This window comes from Equus asinus, chromosome 16 (assembly GCF_041296235.1).
Source record: "Equus asinus isolate D_3611 breed Donkey chromosome 16, EquAss-T2T_v2, whole genome shotgun sequence".
Classification (NCBI taxonomy): Eukaryota; Metazoa; Chordata; class Mammalia; order Perissodactyla; family Equidae; genus Equus; species Equus asinus.
Genome location: NC_091805.1, coordinates 31,419,441 through 31,440,213, shown reverse-complemented (window position 1 = coordinate 31,440,213; position 20,773 = coordinate 31,419,441). Strand labels below are relative to the sequence as shown.

Here is a 20,773-nt window from a genome sequence, read left to right as displayed (position 1 = left end):
ATATACATTGACACCAGCAGTGTGTTACACTAGTTCAAAATACACCCCATAAAGCAGACTGAAATTGATGCTGGTTAAGGAAAATGGTCTGTTTTTATGAAGTGTTGTCCAGACAGACACCACCACAAAGAAATGCCAACGGTAATTGTGTGGTCCCCTCTTGCTACTCAGGGAAGTGTTAAAGATGAAGTGACTGGGTTAACAGCTTAAGCTTTCTCCAAGTATTTGCAGTATTCCATCGGCACAGTCTAGGCCTTGGGATCCATGAAAACTTCAGGAGGTTTCTGGCCTTCTCAGGTAAGTTTGCACATTTGTGTTCTTGAAATAAATTCAAAGTCTTCATGGTGTTCAGAGTCATAGTAGTCCATATGCTTCTTTTTCTTGTTTTAAGTTGCAACTATTTCCAAGATGATCAGGCCAGGGGCCATTGTCAGCACTTTAGTGTCATGAATCAGCTCATAAAGATCCTTCCCTGCTTCTGGACGAGGCATGCCCTTAGGGTCTCGCCCAATAATGTAAAAATTGACTCCTGCAACCATCCATGCTCTGCAATTCCACTGGATATCAGTTGATCCAGCATAGATCATGGGAGATAGGAAGATGGCATCACTGTTATTTCAGGATTCAGAACTCCTCCCTTTCAGCACTGCAGCATGCTGCTTCAAGAGCTACACCAAAGGAACATCATCATCCTTTGTCTAGCTATCAAGAAAGTTATTGAAAAGGACAAGAGTGCCAGTAGCTCCTCTCTAGAAGTTGCTAATAGGTATCCTGCATTAATAGAGCATGTCTATTGAGCAATGGCTTATGTAATTGAAATGCAAAGATAGCATCAGCATTCATACCTTTAAAAATCCGCTTTAGCTCAGTAGGAGTAAAACAATACTAACCAAGACCATCATTCCAATAAACTTGGTCCCAGACTTGAAGATCTCTTCCAATCAGCCAATCTCCTTGTTCCATAACCATCTTGATGTAGGGGTGGTTCTTGCATGTTGTTCCCCACTGTCTGGCACAGCACTCTTCCATCCTGTGCTCAAAGAGCTCTGAACTGTGAAAAATAGCCAGATAGCAGCCCTCCTACATGACAGCAATTGCTGTTTGACCATCCAGCCTCTCTTTATCTTCATGAATAGCTATCAGAACTATAGGCTCTGACAAGTTCATGACACCCCCATCCAGAAGACAATCGAAATGAAGGCATTGTAAGTACTCTTTCTCTCTCATAAAGTCATTCAGTGGGGTTTCCCAACCTTCCACAAAATCTGTACCCACTGCATATCCACTTACTAATTTTCAGTGCCAGTAATGTTTCTGCATCTGTTTTTGACAAATGTAGTTTATTTTCTGGCACATACAGTTCTTTTACTTCATAAGAGGTATTCATGGGTTTGATATCCCATTCCTGTAGAAGTTCCACAATTTGCTGGACGCAGTCATTTATATCACAGGAGTCTGTTTTCAACACCAATTCAGGGGTCTCTGGTTTTTCACATTCAGAATCAATCCCAGTGAAATCTTTAATTTCTCCAGCCCATGCTTGTCTGTAGAGTTCTTTGATATCTCTCTGTCCACAAACATGCATAGGAGCATCAACAGATCGTTTAGAAAAAGGTAAATTTGCACCCTCATGAATTTGCCTTGCATTGCTCTGATCCTGAGTATAAAACGATATAAAACTTGTGATGCACACTAAGCCAGCATCTGCAAATAGTTTAGCAACCCCTGCAATGCATCGAAATTCTCTTCTCTGTCTTCAGGACTAAAGCCAAGATTTTTATTGAGACCTTGATGAATGTTGTCACCATCCAAAGTGCAGCATGGAATAGAAAGGCAAACCATGCTCACCATGCTCTTCCTTGCTCCAAATAAGCCTGTCAGCCAAACTGCAAGCACGAAAGCCTTCCCAGTCCCCAACATCTGACCTCTCTTGTTCCTGCTGACATGTCAAACTTGATAGCTGACAGTTGATCTCTGCACCCCCCAGTTCTGCACGTTATTGCTCAGCTTTACTTTCTTGCACAGGCTCCTGGGGACCTCCATAGCTTCAGAGTGGGCATGGGTGCTGGGGTTCCCAGTGACTAGACCGTAGCAGAAGAAGGGGAGGCCTGCGAGGGGGCGGGGGCAGATGGGGGTGGGGCTGGGTTGGGCAGGCCAGGACTCCTCGCATCGGACTGGCACACACTGACATAGGATAGGCACGTGTGCGATGGTGCTTGAGACTCCAAGGGCTCAGCTGTCTCCCAGGCGTCAGAGATGGGCCAGTGCAGAGGTAGGTGGGCTGGTTTCTTTTCCTGCTATGTGTTTTGTTTTGGTTTCAGGGTGATACTGGCCTCTTAGACTGGTTGGAAAATGATCCCTCTTCCTCTGCATTTTGGAAAAGTTTGTGAAGGATTGGTATTAATTCATATTTGTATGTTTGATGGAATTCACCAGGGAAGCCATCTGGTTCTGGGCTTTGCTTTGTGGGATGCTTTTAAACTACAATTCAGTCTCTGTGTTGTAGGTCTACTCAAATTTTTTTATTTCTTCTTGAGTCAGTTTCAGTAATGTGTGTTACTAGGAATTTGTCCATTTCCTCTAAATGATCTAATTTGTTGGTATACAATTATTTATAGTATTTCTTTGTGGTACTTTTTCTGTAAGTTTGGTAGTTTGCTTCACCTTTCTACCTGGGCATTTAAGAGCTATCCTTTAAAGGTAATCATTATCATGCCTTAGAGGGTAAACATTTTGTTAAGCCTATATTCCTAACTCTATAGTTTAGTTTTAAATGTTTTCTGAATTTTACACAAATGGAATCATATAGAATGTATTCTTGTCTGTCTTCTCTTGCTCGATTTTATGTTTGAAAAATTCATCCTTGTACTTGTAGTTTGTTCATTTCATTGCTGTACACTATTCCATTGAATGAATATAATACAATTTATTTATTTAATGACATTTGGTTATTTTCTTGTTTTTAGAATATTATAAAAATCTCTGCTGTTAATGTTCTTGAACGTGTGTCTTGTTGCACGCAAACATGCAATTGTGTTGGGTTATACATAGGAGTGATCTGCTGGGACGTTTATGGGTTTATGTCTGCTCAGCTTTAGTTGATAATTGCAGAGAATTTTCAATGTGGTTAAATCAACTGACACTCCCATCGGCAGTATATAAAGATTTCCATTGCTTTATCTCCTTGCCCAAAGTTAGTATCACCATTTAAAAAAAATCTTTAGTCCTACTAGTTTGGATGCAGTGGTATCACACTATGATTTTCATTTGCATTTATCACAACAAAGTTGAGCTCCTTTTTATGTTGTCATTTAGATTACCTCTTTTGAAAAGTGCTTGTTGAGGCCCCTGCCTGTTTTTATATTGGGTTATCTGTCTTTTTCTTGGATCTGTAGGAGTTTTCATATATTCCGTTGAGTCCTTTCCTGGTTATATGTGTTGAAAATGTTTCCTTTCACTGTATACATTACTTTTATTCCTATTTAAGATGTCTTTTGATAAATGAAATTCTTAATGTTAATGCAGTTCCGTATTTGGCGTTTCCTTTTTGGCTAGTGCTTTTTGGTGACTTGGTTAAAAACGTATCTCCCTACTTCTAGTTCATGACAATGTTACCTTCTAGATGTTTCAGCCAACAACTCACCTGGAATCAATTTTTATATATGATTTGAGCTAGGGGTAATTTATTTTTCTCCATATAGATATTCAGTTGATGAAGCATCATTGACTGAAAAATCATCTTTCTCTCACTATTTAGCAATTCTCCACGTCTTAAATCAATTGCCATATATGCATAGGATTTAATGTGACCCATAGATCTGAAGGAACAAGGAGAGTGAGAGATTAGCAGGATTTGGAAATGGAGAGAGAGATGTAGCTGTAGGAAAAGACCACAGGACAAGAACTATGGCCTTAGATAGAGAAACACAGCCCCTGACAAGCTGTGGTACAATAAGGAATAAGCAGAAAGAAGAAAATTCCCAATTTTTGTCTTTTCTTTCCCTTTAAACTCCTGTCCAGTTGGAACTAAAATGGAAACCAGAAAGCAGAGGAGCTTGTTAATGCAATTCATACCTGGGACATAGCCCAAGTAGAAAGGTGAAGCAAGGATATGAAGGTCAAATGGAAGATACCCAGCACAGCCAAGCACATTTGTCTCTCAGCATCCTCTTGTCATTTGTCCAGGTGAAATATTGTTTCCCCATTACAGGGCGCACCCAAAGTCCCCTGAGCTAAAGTCTCATCATGGAGTAGTCAAAATCCTACCTGAAGAGTAATGTTCAGCTGCCACTAGTGTTCTTCATATAAAGTAAAGGGAGGAAACAGGGTTTAAGACAAACAGCTAACTAACATAAAACATAGCTGCTATAGCCTCTACTCCTGTGACTAGACATGAAACTTAAGTTGATAATGATAGCCACCTTCTTTCACAACCTGTTTTATGTTCCTGTTATTATCCATCTTAGCTGAACAATGTTCTTTATCTGGTGGGGTGACTCAAACCTCCATTCCTGTAGGATCTCAGTCCTTGGTGACCCCCTTTTTACTGGGTTGTCATAGTTTTCCACAATTCAGAATTATTGAGCACAGGAAACACTAAGATGCCCTAGTGAGTTCCCTGGCTCCAGTCATAGTTTGTACTGATTGAGTAGCTGCAACCCAATTTCCACTTGTAATTATGATCTGTCATCACCAACTATGTAGTGACACCCTATATGTTTGTTCATTAGATAGCATGAGGGTCCAGAAATTTTAGAAAGTCGTCTCAGTTTTTAACTCAACAAGGCCATAACTGTATATCCTAGTAGATACACAGTTCCACTATTGGACACCAATATTCTTCCGCTAGACACCAACATCCCCAAAACCAAATTTGAAGGGAAGAAGAACTTCCTCTGGTAATTTATTGGTGTAATACTGAGAGGAACCATTCTCACCTCTACAACTTGATCCCTGGAACTGTTAATTCTGGCTATAGGAGAGTGGAACTAGATATTGGCTGCTGGTTTAAGAATATATTTCCTCCTCTATGCTAGAACCCCTACATTCCACGATGTTGTTTTCTAGCTGATGCTGTAACTGTGGCTTCAGTAGGCCATCTCACCATTCTTTGTAGCCATCTGCTTTCTGAGTCATGGGAGGACATACTAAGGCCAGTGAATTATGTGGACATAAGTCCAGTGGCACACATCTTCTGCGATTTTATGTGTCAGCCATTGTAAGGTTATATTGTGTAGAATACCATGGCGATAGATAAGATATTTGAAAAGATGATGTTGTCAAAAGTACTGTGGACAGTAATGGCATTTCTGTATCTGAAATATATGTCTATGTCTGTGAGGACAAATCACTGCCTCTTCCGTGACAGAAGAGTTTATTGTAATCAACTGCCACCAGGAAGCAGGCCAGTCTGCTGGGGAGTGGTGTCATATCAACCTGCTTGTGGCAAGTTGGCCACTTGGCATGGTGGTAGCAAGATCAGCCCTTATGAGGGGAAATTCATGTTATTGAACACATAAAACTTTCCACCCTACTCCTCACAAATACTCTGTCCACAGGTCATTTGAGCAAGCACTGAGGTGGCTGGAGAAAGAGGGTGACTAATAGTCACAGGAAAGAACACCTTGTTTACCTGGTTATTGAAAGCATTCTTCACACTGGATTTGTTCTGGTGGGAAAAAATATTTTCACACTCTGTACTCTTTCTAAGAAGTTCTGTCTGAACTTCTCTCATAAACCACCACTCTTACAACTTTATTCTTTTCATACATCTGACTATTTAGACAAGCTGTTGGCCTCTATTCATGAATCAGTAGAGATCTGCACCTAAGGCTATCTTTTCTTCCACGCAGTGTGCACAATCAGATGTACTACCTCGATTTCTGCCACAGGAAATATTTACTCTTACTATTGTCTTTCAAAGTTACCTCTGAGTTGGGCTATATTGAAGTGACCATCAACTTCTAATTTAAATTAGCATACCAAGCAGGTCTATCTGTAGACCATAGTCTTGGTTTTGCTTTCCCTATTGATTGGTCATGGGCAAAACCTATGTGTTTCCAATGTGTGGTTTGTGGGAGAGTTGGTAAAGCTGTAGGAACAGGTGCCTTGGGGATCTGAGCCACCAGTCAGTGAAGTTAGCTTGTGCCTTGCAGGTCTGTTTGGGTACCAGGTTGAATACATCATTTCTCTTTATAATGTAATGCTATAGCGTACATCTAAGTAGATGGTTTGATGAATCAGATAACATCTGTTTTATAGATTACAAATCACTAGAGTCCCACAGACAAAAGTTGAGACAACATCAGGGCCTGGCAGCCAGTAATGAGTTCACTTTCAAAATAAGAACTGTGGTTCACATAAGTGCATTTCCTCCTTCCTTCCCTTAGTGGGCTGAACTGCCATTCACCTATGCACTTGCCCAAAGTTTTGTATATCTCAGCCACAGACACTTTTAATGCCATTGGGTCCAAAAGATCATAATGCCAATGAAAAGGACAGCTTGCACACAGAAAAAACTGGAAAGCCTAATAGGTTACCAAACATGGTTTATGTTCCTTCCCAAACACAAGCTCAAAGAGAATTAGGCCTCTTTCTTCCTGGTAGTCAATACAATTTGCAGCAACTTGTTTTTCACTACAGAGAGAATATCCTGACAGTCCTGAGATGATTGGACCCTCAGAATATGGTATACTCCTGAATTTTCATAGGCTTTATTTCCTACTCTCTGGCATGTGTATATCTTACTAAGGCATCTAAAGTGCCTGCCACTTCCTGTTCATTAGATCCAGTTAGCATAATGTCACAAATGTAATGAACCAATGTCATGTTCTTTGGGAAATCAAGATGATCAAGGGTCAAGACTGTATTATGACAGCACAGGAGAATTGATGTAACCCTCAGGCAAGACCATAAAAGTACACTGTTGTACCTGTGAAGGCAAACTGCTTCTGATTATCTTTGCTGAAAGGTATAGAAAAAAAAAAAAGCCAGGGCAGTCAGGTCAATTGCTGCCTACTAGCTGCCAGGGGCTGGGTTGATTTGCTCCATTAACGATATCACTTCCAGAAATGCCTCTGTGATTGGTATCTCCACCTGATTAAGTCTGTGATAATCTACTTTCATTTTCCACGACCCATTTGATTTCTGAACTAGACATACAGCTATAAGAAACTGGGATATTATAGGAATATTTAAAGTCTTTGATGGTTTTACTAACCTCTATAATGACTCTGGGAATGCAAAATTGCTTTTGGTTTACTTTTCTTGACAGATGTGGAGGAAGGTGGGGAGCTCCATCGGTTTTCATTTGGTATCTTCTACCATAATAGATGTCACTCAGAGTTTCTACTCCTTCCCCACTAGTACCCTGATTTTAGCACAGGACATTTAAGCACTCAGTCTGTACGGCTGGTCTACTACCCTGACAAGCAGGCTTTGGGCTTGGTTTGCAGCTGTATCCACCCTGTGACTACAGAAGATGAGAGACTCTTCAGAGCTATCATGAGGGCTTTCTGATTTTCAGTTCTGATTCTGAATTAGAAATTCATGACCTTCAATTTTTTTTCCTGGTTAATCTCTGTGGGGTCATCTGAAGCATCCAGCTGATCTCATAATCATTATAATTATTACTGTTGTCACAGTAGTCAATTGACATAGCTATTTGTTCTCCCAAGATCTGTTCTGTTGTACTTCTTCCCATGCCACCACTGAAGTACCTGAGGGTTAGTAAAACTGGAAGGCTGTTACTATCCCTAGGCCTAAAAAGACAATGGGAGGGAAGGGTTACTAGAATTAGGAAAGATAGTTGTATAGAGAAGGGTAACTGACAAGAGCTGTAGTCTTCAGTAGAAAGACAGTCACCTACTGTAACACAATAGAGAGAAAACTAGGAAAATAAGTACCTAAACTCGTTGTTTCCCATCCTGTAATATCTTATCTCCCATTGCCCAAACCAAACCGGAAACCAGAGGATAAGAGAAACCACTAATGCCGCCCATACGGATCGGCCTTCTGATGCACAGAACAGAGAGGAGACGGGTGGATTGGGCAGAGCAGAGCAAACTCATACTTTCCTTCTCTTCCATTGGCTAACTCATCTTTTATTTCTTAGCTCACATATTATTTCCCCAAAGAAGTTTTACTGAAGCCCTAAATACAAAATTTATAAAAAGCCTCAACTGTCTTTACTCGTAACTATTGTTTTCTTTATAGATCTTATTATAATATGTATTTGTATATGAATTAGTTAGGTCTATAGGTTAGTTTACATAATGGCTCACTTTTTCATATTTTGTTTTTTCACATTTGTATAGCAAAGACTACCTGATGTCTTATACCTAAGTAGATACTTATTAAATGTTTGTTTAAAAAATGAATGAAATAATTAGGCCCATGTGATGTGGTCTATGGCCTTAAGCTCCGCAAATATTATCATCTCTTTTGGAAAATGTGTTCTCAAATGTAAATCATTGACATTGCCATGAAATTTGTAAAACACAGAATGCTTGTAAGTCATGACCAACCTGTGTGCGTAATTTATACCCTACCTCATGTGGTAGCTAAAAATATTTTGTAGCAATTTCTACACACTCATTTATTTCCAAGTTCTTCTAAGAATTGTAATATGTTTTTCTTAACGTTGAGTCTAGACAAGGACTGGTATGGCCATTTCACTCTTGGAGAACTAATGAACATTTCTGGATGAATGAATAAATGTTTCTGGAATTTTGGAAGACTTTACACGCTAATTGAGTCATCATGGAGAACCCAGAGAGAAATGTAGAATAGGAATGAAACTAACAATTAAACACTACAGAATGTGCCAGAGAGGATGCTGGCTGCCTTACGTATATTACTTGGTTTAATTTTGGACCATAACACAGTAAATAGCTAATTATACTCCTATTTTGCAGTTTGGAAAATGAGGCTCAGAGGAATTAAGTGGTGGAAGCCTTTCAGGGGACCGAAAAAAAAATTTTCTTTAGGAACTCATTTTTTTTCTTTGAGCATGGAGTCATTGAGGCAAATGCCAGCTATCAGTATACATTTGTATACCAAATAAATATTTTTTTAATTTTAATAATTTATTTAGCAGAACATGGAGGAAATTGCATCCCTTTCAGGTGATGCTCTGTCTGTTTTATCAAGCAGTAAAATGTATTATTTAAGAAGGAAAGATGATTCACAAGAATCTGCTTAATAGTATCCAAGGCAGCCAAATAAGTTGGCAGGTATGAAATCTAAAGGTTGCCTGGTCACATTCTTTTAGAGTTTAAAAATTGTTATTATTGTTACACTTCAATGCTGAATGTAGCTTCTCTAATGGAGTTATACATTGTGGGGGGGTATGTTATGGAATGATGTCAGTATCTTCTGTCATATCAATTTCATACGGAACTAACTTGAAATGATTTTCTTTGGTGGTTCTGACATATTTAAAAAAGGTTGTGTGTTATTGTCCTGCTACAGAGCCAAGGGAAGCTCTGTCTGGTCAGCCTTTGGGAATGCTGAGGCATTATACATGGGTAATTTAATGATGACGCAGCTCTGTGTAGGTGATTAGTACCTGCAGACAACATCCCGTGTAATATAATTCAGTAGCGGAATAAGATGCAGCAATAAAAGAGCTTTGTGAAAAATACCACTATTAAATATTATTTTGATGGTTCAAAACATTGACAAGAGGAGTTTTAGCCAAAAGCACAGAAGTTCTTTAACACTAAAGCATTGCTCTAAAGCAAAGGTCAGAAAACTTTTTCTGTAAAGGGCTTGGCAGGCTGTATGTTCTCTGTCACATCCAGCCAGCTCTGTCATGGTAGCATGAAAATAGTCATAGATAATATGTGTATGAATGAGTGTGGCTGTATCTCAATAAAACTTTATTTATAAACAGTGATATTTGAATTTTGTATACTTTTAATATGCTACAAAATCACCATCATCTTTTTTTTCAACCATTTAAAAATATGAAAATCATTCAGCTCATGGATGACACAAAAAGAGGCAATAGGCTGGATTTGGCTCACACATCGCGGTTTGTTGACCTACCGCTCTAAACCATCTGATTGGGACAGATTTTGCTTTCTTTTAATGCCACGTAATCTACCGTCCTGGCAAAAAAAGCTGAATGTCTACCAATAATTTGTGCTCTCTCTATTATATTATAGCCAGAGTTGGGAAGCAGCTGTCCAGGCAAGATCTTCAGCCTCCCTACTCCTGCCCCCCAGACCCCTGCTTCTATTCTGAGCTATGTGACTGCTTCTCACCAAAGGAATGTGAGTGGGAGTGATGTGTGTCACCTCTAGGTCAAGGCACTTAATTGGTGATGGTGCCTTCTCCGTCCTCAGTTCCTCTTCTGCAAAGATGAGTGGACTTGAAGACCTTAGGAAATGGCACAGTAACAGACCAGAAGGTGCCTGAAGCCTTGAATGAGTGCATGGGAGAAAGAGACCTATGGATAAGACACCTACACTGAAATATCATGTGGGGGAGAAATAAACTTGTATTGTTTAAAACAATGAAACAGGGGAGTTTGTTAGTTATCGTCACTATTATTACAGTAACCAACATGACAGTAAGAATTGCATTCAATACTTGCAGCATACAAATATTTACATAGAATAAAAATTGGATCTGTTAGGGTGGATGCTGTGGTGGGAGAATGCAAAGAGGACATATAAACATTTGGTTATAACTGATCTTCTGTCTACTTTGGCCATTTTACTTCAAGCAAATCTCTTCTGTGGGCTCATCTCTTAATATAGGCTTAGATAATGGAAATTCCAATCAATTTTTTCCACCAGAAATTCTCCAAACTTTCGCTAGAGTGAGTTTTAAAACAGAAATTCTGATCACGTCACTGGCCACCCTTCTTAAAACATCGACATGTCTTTATTGTCTTTTCAGGATAAATCCCAAGCTTTTTAGTATGGCTTACAGGGTTTTGGAGGCCTAGTTTCCATCTTCCTCTCCAGTCTCATTCATATAGTGATGCTCCTCATTTTCTGCACTTCAGACTCATCCTCCTTCTAGTCCCTGGATCTTTGCATATGCTGTTCTCCTGCTGAGAATGTTCTCCTACTTTTCTCTGGTTGACTTCAATTCTTCCTGCAGATCAGATTTCCATCACCACCTCTTTAGAGACCTGTTCTGTGTCTTCCTACCTCAGACACTATTGCTTATCATGTCACCTTGTACCTTTCCTTTGTAGCATTTGTCAAAATTGAAATATTATGCTTAATATATAAACCTTTACATGTCTGGGCTATATTTTATGAAGATAGGACAAAGCTTTTTTTGTTGTTTAAGTCTGTGACGCAAGCACACTGTTTGTAATAGAGTAGGTGATCAAAAAATTGTTGATTGAATGAATGAACAAATTCTAAGTCCCCAATTTTTATGCTGCAGGGTGCTTTTACTTGCAGAGCAATTTGTGTTGTGTATAAAGCTGTAATATCTATTTTTCCCCTTCAGTTCATAACAGTCTTACGAATTATGTGGGCAGGGTCTTATTTACTTATTGTTCACAACTGTGGAAGCTGATGCTCAAAGAAATTGAATATTCTGCCCAAGGTCACCAGTTACCTAAAGATGGAGTTCAGAGTAGAGCTCTGGTCCCCTGATGATTGTTCTCTTTAATTGTTTCAAATTTTGTGCAGAGCTAGGTGTGTACAAGCCATAAAGATGAAATGAACATGATCTGCGTTCAATATTAAAAGTAAACCAAATGTCTAATAAAATTAATCTGACATGCTTAAAGATATGCATAAATGTTATTGTGTTGCATGTTGATTAGGTGCAGATTCTAAGACATTTGGATAAATTACAATAATTAGTATTACTTTTCCTTAGACACAACCACCGATCGGGACACTCGGGTACTCCAGCAAATGCATAATCATAGTCAGGCGACCAGACCTGCTGTCTAAGACTCCTCAGCAGACAAAGACTACAGATAGCTTCCCTTTGGTAAGACAAGTGACAAGAGGAAAACACCTGCAGGTAGGTCTTTTAACGTAGAAGCTTCTGGAACATATAAGGAAAGAGTGAAGATAGGGATGGGTTGTGGGGGAGATGTACAATAGAAGGTGCATAATAGAGGGCAGTGTTGGGTACAGAAGGTAGAGTCTGTGTTTTAACTCTGTGTGGATGCTTAGGCATAACCAACTTAAAGACCCTTTTAAACATTCATTTTCAAGGACAGGCTATTCCTCCCTGAAGGACCCTAATTATGTGACCTGGAAGTTCTTGTACATCTAAGGTTTAGTGAGAACTATGCTCATGGTCACGTGTTCTTTGTCGCTTAATATTTAACATCCACTATTTCACTATTTTGATTCACTTCATAAATAATTGCAATATGTATTATTCCCACTAATATTTCTTTCTCCCTGTTTTGTTTTACTACAATAAAAAATGGAATTTGGTTATTACCTCTCACGTAGTTTTCATGCTGTGACCTCTAAGAGTTCAAAGTGTGAAATAGGAGATATTGATCCTAGTAAAAATAGATAAAGGTAAATGGTCATTCACCAACAATTAACTCAAGAATAATAATGAAGCTAAGATGCACATACTATACAGGTACACACTATTTAGAAAACTCACTCTCTCTATCTTCTATGTCAGGACATTTATGACTGTTCCTACTGAAACATCAGCACCTGAATACTAAGTCCCATTTCTCTGAGTGCCTCTGTATAACAGATGGGATTAGTGGAATATGAGAAGGAAATTAGTGCTCCTTTCATTTTTCTATTTATCTCCCAGTGGTAATGTGTGTGTGTGGAAATGTCCTTTTGCATTTTTAGCGGGGGCTTGGATGAAGCTGGCATCAAATGAACAAATTCAAACTAGTTTTTAAAATATCATCATTGTAAACATATATGTACACATATGCATAATATATGTATATGTCTTACCTAACTCTTAAGTTTTTAAAAAATTGTTGTTAAAAATTTTATAAAGCATTGTAAAATGTTAACAAATAAAATATTAGTGAAATAAATACAGACCATATCAAAATGAAATAATTCAGCTCTAAATACATCTTGATTGCAAAGGCTATCTTTATATTGTCTCAAGGTTCGGCTGCTCAGTTTTGGCAGTTTACATTTTATGATCTCTGATTGGTAGTACTTAGACATGACAATAAAAATAATTTCATTTACAGATATGAACTGGATCATTAATTCATCCATCATGGAATTATTCAGCCCTAACATATGCATGGCAATAACATATTAGGTATTTAATCAGGAAAGATAACAGTTAGATTTACAAAAAAGACACATATAAAGTCTTATTCTTTGAGAAATTATGACAAATTTGACATTGATTAGGCATCATGAACAAATGCAAGGTGATATGAGAAGTAATAAAACACGCACACCTGTCACAAACCCGTTAACGGCAATAACCATTGAATAAGGACTTATTATATGCCAGGAACTTTGCTAAACACTTTACCTGCATCATCTTTTAATCCTCAGGAAGTCCCTGTGAGGTCAAGTAATATATCCATTTTAGTTACAAGGAAACTAAGGCCCAAAGAGGTGAAGTAACCAGCCCAATGTTACACAGGTTTGCTGATCCTGGATTCAATCTCGGGTCTTCCAGACTTCAGAGTCCACATAGGTCCTCACTGGGTTATGCTGCCTCCCAGTGTAGTGCAGCACATCAGAGTAAAAATGACACGTATAAGACTTCAGGAGAATGAAACACCTGCCAGATGACAGTTTAGGATGAAGTTTTTCCTTGTTTCTAAGATCAGAGTAGCCTTTCTGGAAGAGGTGATATTTGAAGTGGACTTTGAGGAAAGTTATGGGTGTGGAATGGAGTTGATGGTGAAGACGTTCCTGAAGGGGGCCGTGGTGTTAGATAAGGCACTAAGCAGTGTGAGAAGTGGGAAGTTAAAGCCAGGGCCCAGAGTTAACATCAGTACCTAGAGAATTGGGTCAAGTTTGGAGAGGAGCTTGGAGCAAGTGAAGATAGACAGAGTAGCGGAAAAACTCGTGGCGTGAACAGTCCTGGAAAGGAGGGACTCGGGAGTGGGGAGATGGGTCATGTCTGCACAGGAAGTATGTAAGACATCCAGCTCAAGGTCAGGGCCAGGAGCAGGAAATGAAGAATCAGAAATGGAGGACTATCCTGCATTGGAATCAGAGAAGAGAACCATTAATGCCAGTTACTGAGTTTTCACAGGAAATTAAAAATTGAGTATAAAAAGGAATCATAAAGGGGAAAAAAGGGATAAAACTGATGTTTATTCGGCATCATCAATCTTAAACATTATGCTAAGAGATACTAAGGCATTATATCACAACTGTTATATTGTTCACTCCTCACAAAAATCAACTAAATATTATTGTTCAGAAATGAAGGAAATCAACTTTAGAATGCTTAAGGAACTTGAAACTATTCATGTATAGTGTTTACTGAGGTCACAATAGACACTCAAGTCTGTGTGCTTACAATGCCCACATTTTTCCAAATAACAAACATATATTCAGACATTCCTGGAGGAATATTGGCAAGGGCCTTTCTGAGCACTTTGGGGAATACAAGAACGAGTCAGTTCCTGCCATCAGAGGATGTACAACTAATCACACACCTCAACGGGAAGATGCCAGAAGTTTGATTTTGTGTTTCTCTTACCAAGTACTTAGTCACAACCTTTGTCCTTGAGTAGGAGGCCATTGACAAATATTTGTTTGCTGCAATCATTCAAATATTTCTACATAAAATGTTTTCTTTTACACACATGTTCTATGAAATGCAGTTACATCCATTTTGGTGGATGGCTTCCTTTTCTCATTCGCTACTTCTTCAGTGTAATCTCATTTTGGGAGACAGTCAGCTTCTGCTCTGTGAGGTTGTGCCAGAAGCCTCTTACCCCACTGTCTCCTGGCATTTAGTAACAGGATTGACACCTGCATCGTTTTCATTACTCCACATTTGGGTGATACGCTTTTCACTGAAGGTCATTCGTAGTTGTTCTTCTGCAAATAGACTATGGCTGCTTTTTAAATTTATTTAAGAAATGCTTAGGTAATTGGATTTTCTCAAGATTGTGATAATAAAGCTTTGTGACACAATGAGTGAAGCAATATGATTGGCTCACTGTTAGAACTTTCCTTTAAAGAAATTATTCAAACTCAATAGCAAATCCAGCATCACCACCTTTAGATTAAGATTGTTGTTCATAGAACTGAAAGGAAATAGAATGATTGACTATGTCATAAAATAGAATGGAATTCTATGTTGAATTCTGTTTACACAGAGGCATGTTTCATAGAGCTATGTTTTTAAAATAAAGTGTATAGATAAAAGAAATTGTTTACATGTGGTACTTTGATACTATCAAGAGTAAGTAAGCTTGAACCTTCATGTGTCTTTGAAATATGGCACTTGATCTGTAAAACTTTACAAATTTTCTTTAAACACAAATTCATTTTGCTTTCACTTCCATATATTTGTTTTAGGAAAAGAGCCATTAATTGTCTATCCAGAAATTTGAATGTTTGCATATTAATATAAAATTACTGAATTTTAAAACAATCTCCAATAATACTTTAATGAAGAAAATGAACTTGAACAAGACATTGTAAGATGATAGCAATTTCTTATGAAAACTTTTGGATCTTTAGTATATTGGGAATTAAATAAAAAGAAAAACTTCAATTTTCCCATATATACAATTAACTTTAAAATGAAAATATAAGTTCCTTCTTTTCATTTGGTAACACTGTCACATCTTAAGTATCTTCCAAATCAGGGTTGACCTGCAGCTTCGTTTTATGACTCAAGGAGGTTAAGTTTTATAAGCCCATTGAACAAAGTCCTCGAAATATTTGCACCTCTGACTTACGTTTGTGTATACACCTGAACAAGAGTGCGCACACACACGTTTGGTATACTCATTCAGCAATGGTTCAATTCAAAAGAAATGGCCGGATAAAATTAAGATCATTTAGTCACAAACTCATTACTTTCCTTTTTCATTAAAAAAAAATCCTACTTTATATTCTTCCCTATCTATAATCCTCTTTCTTGTCCTTTATCATCAACTTCTTGATGGGGAATATGTACTTGCTATGTCCACTTATTTAGTCTAATGAAACTGTTGTGTCTAAGGTCTCAAATAACCTTTAACTTTTCCAAACCATGACATGCTTTTCTTGAATGCTCAGGTTTATTTAACTTTTAACTACCACTTCCTTTCTGAAGCTTCTTTCTCTCTAAATTTCTCTGTTAACACTTTCTCAGAGTTTATTATTGCCTTTGGCTTCTTAGTCTTCTTTTAATCTCAAGTTTCACCACTTGTCCTATAAAATGTTGGAGTTCTCAGAGCTGTGCCCTCAGCCTTCTGCTTTCTCTATATATGATTCCTGTGTGAGCTCACTCTTACTCATGGATTCAATCACAATTTGTGGGTCCAAGATCCCAAACAAATATTCCAGTGCCATGACCACTCTGCTAAGACCCAGAGCCATATCACACAATTGACTTATTGAATTATTATTGGACATCTCTACATAGCTGCCACATAACCATTTCAAAGTCACTATGACCCAACTCCCTCCGTCATTTTGTGTCATACATTCTCCATCATTGCTAATGTGCTACATTATAGCTCAGTGACAACTAGATGACTTTGGGAAAGTTATTTTTCATCTCTAAGCCCCAGTTTCCCCGTATGTAAAATCAAAATAATAGTAATTTCAATAGGTTTTTATAGGGATTTAAAATCAGTTATTATGGAATACATAATAATGAATGTTAACTACATAGAAGCTACAACCGAATGAAGCAAGTACTAATACTGTCCTCATTTTGTAGCAGAGGAACTGGAAACACAATGAGGTTAAGGAAATTACCCAAAGTTATCTAGCCAATTTGTGAGCAAGCAGGATTTGAATGAAATCCGGGTCCAGAGCTTGGCCTCTTAGTTGTGTACTACCCTGTGCGATACTATATACCAAGTATGTGGCACAATCCTTAGCGCTTACTAGATGTATCAAAGTCACAGGGATGGGAGGAGGACTTTAATGTTCTGGAAATCTGCATTTTAAAAAGCACCCTAGTGAATCTAATATTCGACCCAGGTTAAGAACCAACATAGTAGACTCTCAAAAATGTTTGTTCCTTTCATCTGAACGAAAATAATTGAATCAATTTGACCCCGTGAACATTTTCACAAATGCTATAGCCATTAAGCCTAAAGTACCTTTTAGGAAGGCTCTGTTAGAAATTCATTTTTTGAAATGACAATAGAAGCGCAATAATAAAGACACACATATATTAAAAAAAAAGCCCTCAGTATTCATATAACCAGAAGCCTTTAATACACACGTTGTATTTTCATTTGTATTGCATGATTTTATCCTTAAGGACAAGAGCCTTAAAAATATTAGGCTTGTATATAACCCAGAAAAATCACTTTCTTAAGATCGTTAGGCTGCTGGGTAGATACTCCATCTGGCCTAAAAATACTTCATTTTACTTTCTCCAGTTACCAAAGCATATGCTTTCTCCTCTAGCTATCAACTTCCTCTAATTGTTCCTCATGTGATTAGAGTAGGATATCTCATCTTTCAGCATATATGTCCAGAAAACCAAAACAGACCAAGGACACACAAAAGAGAAAGTAATGGGGTAAATTCCACTCACTTTTTCATGAGTCCTATTGGTGTGTGTGTGTGTGTGTACATAAGTAAGATCTTATACTCACGTCCAGTACAGAATTTATTCAGATATAGCTAGATTTTTGTTGCTGTTGTTTGTAAGGAGCAGGATATAATGCTCCCTAACACAAGGAGAAAGAGAATTCATTAGAGGAGTTTGGGGTGGCTCACTGAAATAAAGAAACGGGTATATAGCTATACGATCCACCTAGAACAGGAACTCGGGAAGCCATGGGGTCGACAGCTCATCAGAAGGCCACAGTAGTGAACCACTCCAACCTTGCCTCCCAACTTAAGTGTCATGTTGATTGGATTTCAGTGTCTCCAAAGAGGACCTCAGTGGCTGAACTCAGTTCTCATGCCCGTCAATTGGGCACACCACCGGTGGTAGTTCCACCAAGATGCCACACAGTGGAGTACAGGTGAGTGTCCCAAAGGAAACTGGGCATGCCACTAACCAGACAAAAAGAGGATGGATGAGGGACATTCCAAAGTACAAATGTCCCCTCTCATTCTTAATGCTGGTTAAAAATATCACAAATAGTGCTGATGTAAAAATGTATTATATTCATTTTATTTCTTGTTTAATGTCTTCTAATCAAAGTTCTTAAGGCTTTACTGAATATCTCCAAGTAGCTTTAAATGAGATGTTTGTTTATTCTACTTATTGTGTAAGAAGTACCTCTATGGTTTTCTCCTTTATAGATTATTCCACTAGTTTTAAATGTCCCTAAATGGTCTTAAAACTTTCTGATCACTATGGAGAAAGACAGTTGTTTGCTTCTCAGTAGCTGTTCTCCTCTTGAAAATGTGATTTTCATGCCTCCAGAAGGCCATATTTCTCAGTCCACCCTGCAGCTAATTGTGGCCTTGAGACTAAGTTACGGCTAAGAGGATGTAGGAGACAGTGACGTGTGCTGCTTCTGAAATTTCTTCTTGATGGAAGGCATACGGCCTTTCCTCTGCCTTGTGTGAGCTGAAGCCGCATCGTGGACCATGAGACTGAGGGACTTATCCTGGCGATAAAAGAGCAGAAGGTCTGATACTACCTTGGTCCTAAATGACTGTGAAGCTACTGTACCAGCCATGAACTAATTACATCAGAACTTTTAAGTAAGAAATAAATCCCTATCTTCTTTAAACCATTGTTCTTTAGGGTGTGTATTACATATAACTATATATTCTCACTAATATAGTCACTTAGTATTTCTAATTCCAATATAATACAGCATACCCATGTATGGTCTTATGACACATAATGATGTTTCAATCAACGACAGGCCACATATACAACAGAGCTCCCATAAGGTTAGTACCATATGGCCTAGGTGTGTAGTAGGCTATACCATCTAGGTTTGTGTAAGTACACTCTATGGTGTTTGCACAATGACAAAATCACCTAACAACACATTTCTTAGAATGTGTCCCCATTGTTAAGTGATGCATGACTGTATACACATATTAGATATAACACCACACAAGTGATATTGATTCCAAGAACCATAATACAAAATTCAGTCTGATTTCCTTATTGTCACAACACGTGTGGGGCTCTCCCTGTGTGAGTGAGTGTGTGTTTTCTAGGACTGTGTGTCACTATTTATGTTTTCTGAGGCTAGACTCAAGACTTTTGGAATCTTGGAGGACAGAATCTAGAAGTTAGTTAACATTTAAAAACTGCAGTGCCTTTGTTCCTTAAGAATTATATTTTAAAAACACTTTGCTCCTTTGACATGAAAGATCACCTGAATAGGCTTTCTATGTCTGAAAATGAAATCAAAATTCTAGATTTTGTTAGATTTGAATCAATGAGAGAAAAACTGCTGTGCATAACGGTATTGTAGGGGTCTTCATTTTGGGTAGAATTGTAACCATGGAGATTATGTTTCACTAGAAAAATGGTTTCTAAATATAAATGTGAGTGCATTCTCTTGTTTAATCAGTTATCCTCTGGAGACTGAGGCAGAAACTTGATGATAGGAAGAGAAACCTGAAGGCCAGTATTCCCCTTCATGGTGAGAGGGACCCTAAAGAGGACGAGAGTGAGAAACTCCACCTGGATAATCTGATAAAGACCTTCCCCTAGGCCGGGGGTTGGCAAGCTATGATCTGATGACCAGATCCAACCCAAGGCCTGTTTTTGTACAGCCCATGAGCGGAAAATGAGTTTTACAATTTAAAGGGTTGAGGAGGAAGAGGAAGAGGGGGAGGAGGAGAAGAAAAAAAAGCAGCAGCAGCAACTACAAGAAAGTCATATGTGACCTACAATGCCTAAGATACTTACTGCCTGGTCTTTTACAGATAGATTTGCTGATCTCTGTCTTGGATCCAATAACCTCAACAGTGTGGAATACATTCAGGTGGAGTGTGTGCTCATATGGGTTGTCCTTGCATCCAACAGAATCACAATGTTTGGCTGAATAAATAAATCAACCACTGTGTGGATACCATGTTTTCAAGGACAATGAAGACAATGGCCTGCTCATCATTTATTCACCAGTGAATACTATGATTGGGTGTATAGTATGGTGGAAGCAATGGAAGTAAGAAATGTTTGGGAGTGGAGTTATTTTGTTTCCCTTTAAAGCTACACTGTAGGGTTTATACAATCTCACCCAATAGCATTGTTTTATGGTTTGTCTGCTGATTAGACTGTGACTGTAGCAAACTTGGATCAAATTGGCGTCATGGCAAGCAGACATTCACTTGCCATTTTGCAGTGTCTGGCACATATTTTAATCAATGTTTGTCAAATAGATAAATGAATACTTAACACTGTTATTATAAACATTGTTTTAGAGACTACTGGTTTTCCTTTCTTGTAAAATAGTAACCTTGGCAGTGAGACATTTTATGCCAGATATTTCCTTTCTCTTGTCTTCATCCAAGAAATCACTTTCTCATGTATTTTTTTTTCATTTCAAAAACCTGTGAGGAAAAAAATAAAAATCAATTAGAATTGATTAAAAGAAATCATACTTTTGCCCTGTGAGCCACCAAAGACTTTGTGACTTAAAGGAAAAATGTCAAAAGGTGATCAAGAGGTTAAAAAAGACCACTGGTGTTGGCATTTCTCTGGGTGATAA

At 38.2% G+C, this 20,773-nt stretch overlaps 1 pseudogene; it reads right to left on the bottom strand.

The window, feature by feature from the left end:
• Positions 1 to 206: 206 nt before the first annotated feature.
• Positions 207 to 2,043, bottom strand: LOC106828121 (bifunctional 3'-phosphoadenosine 5'-phosphosulfate synthase 1 pseudogene; annotated as a pseudogene).
• Between the last annotated feature and the right edge of the window lie 18,730 nt (positions 2,044 to 20,773).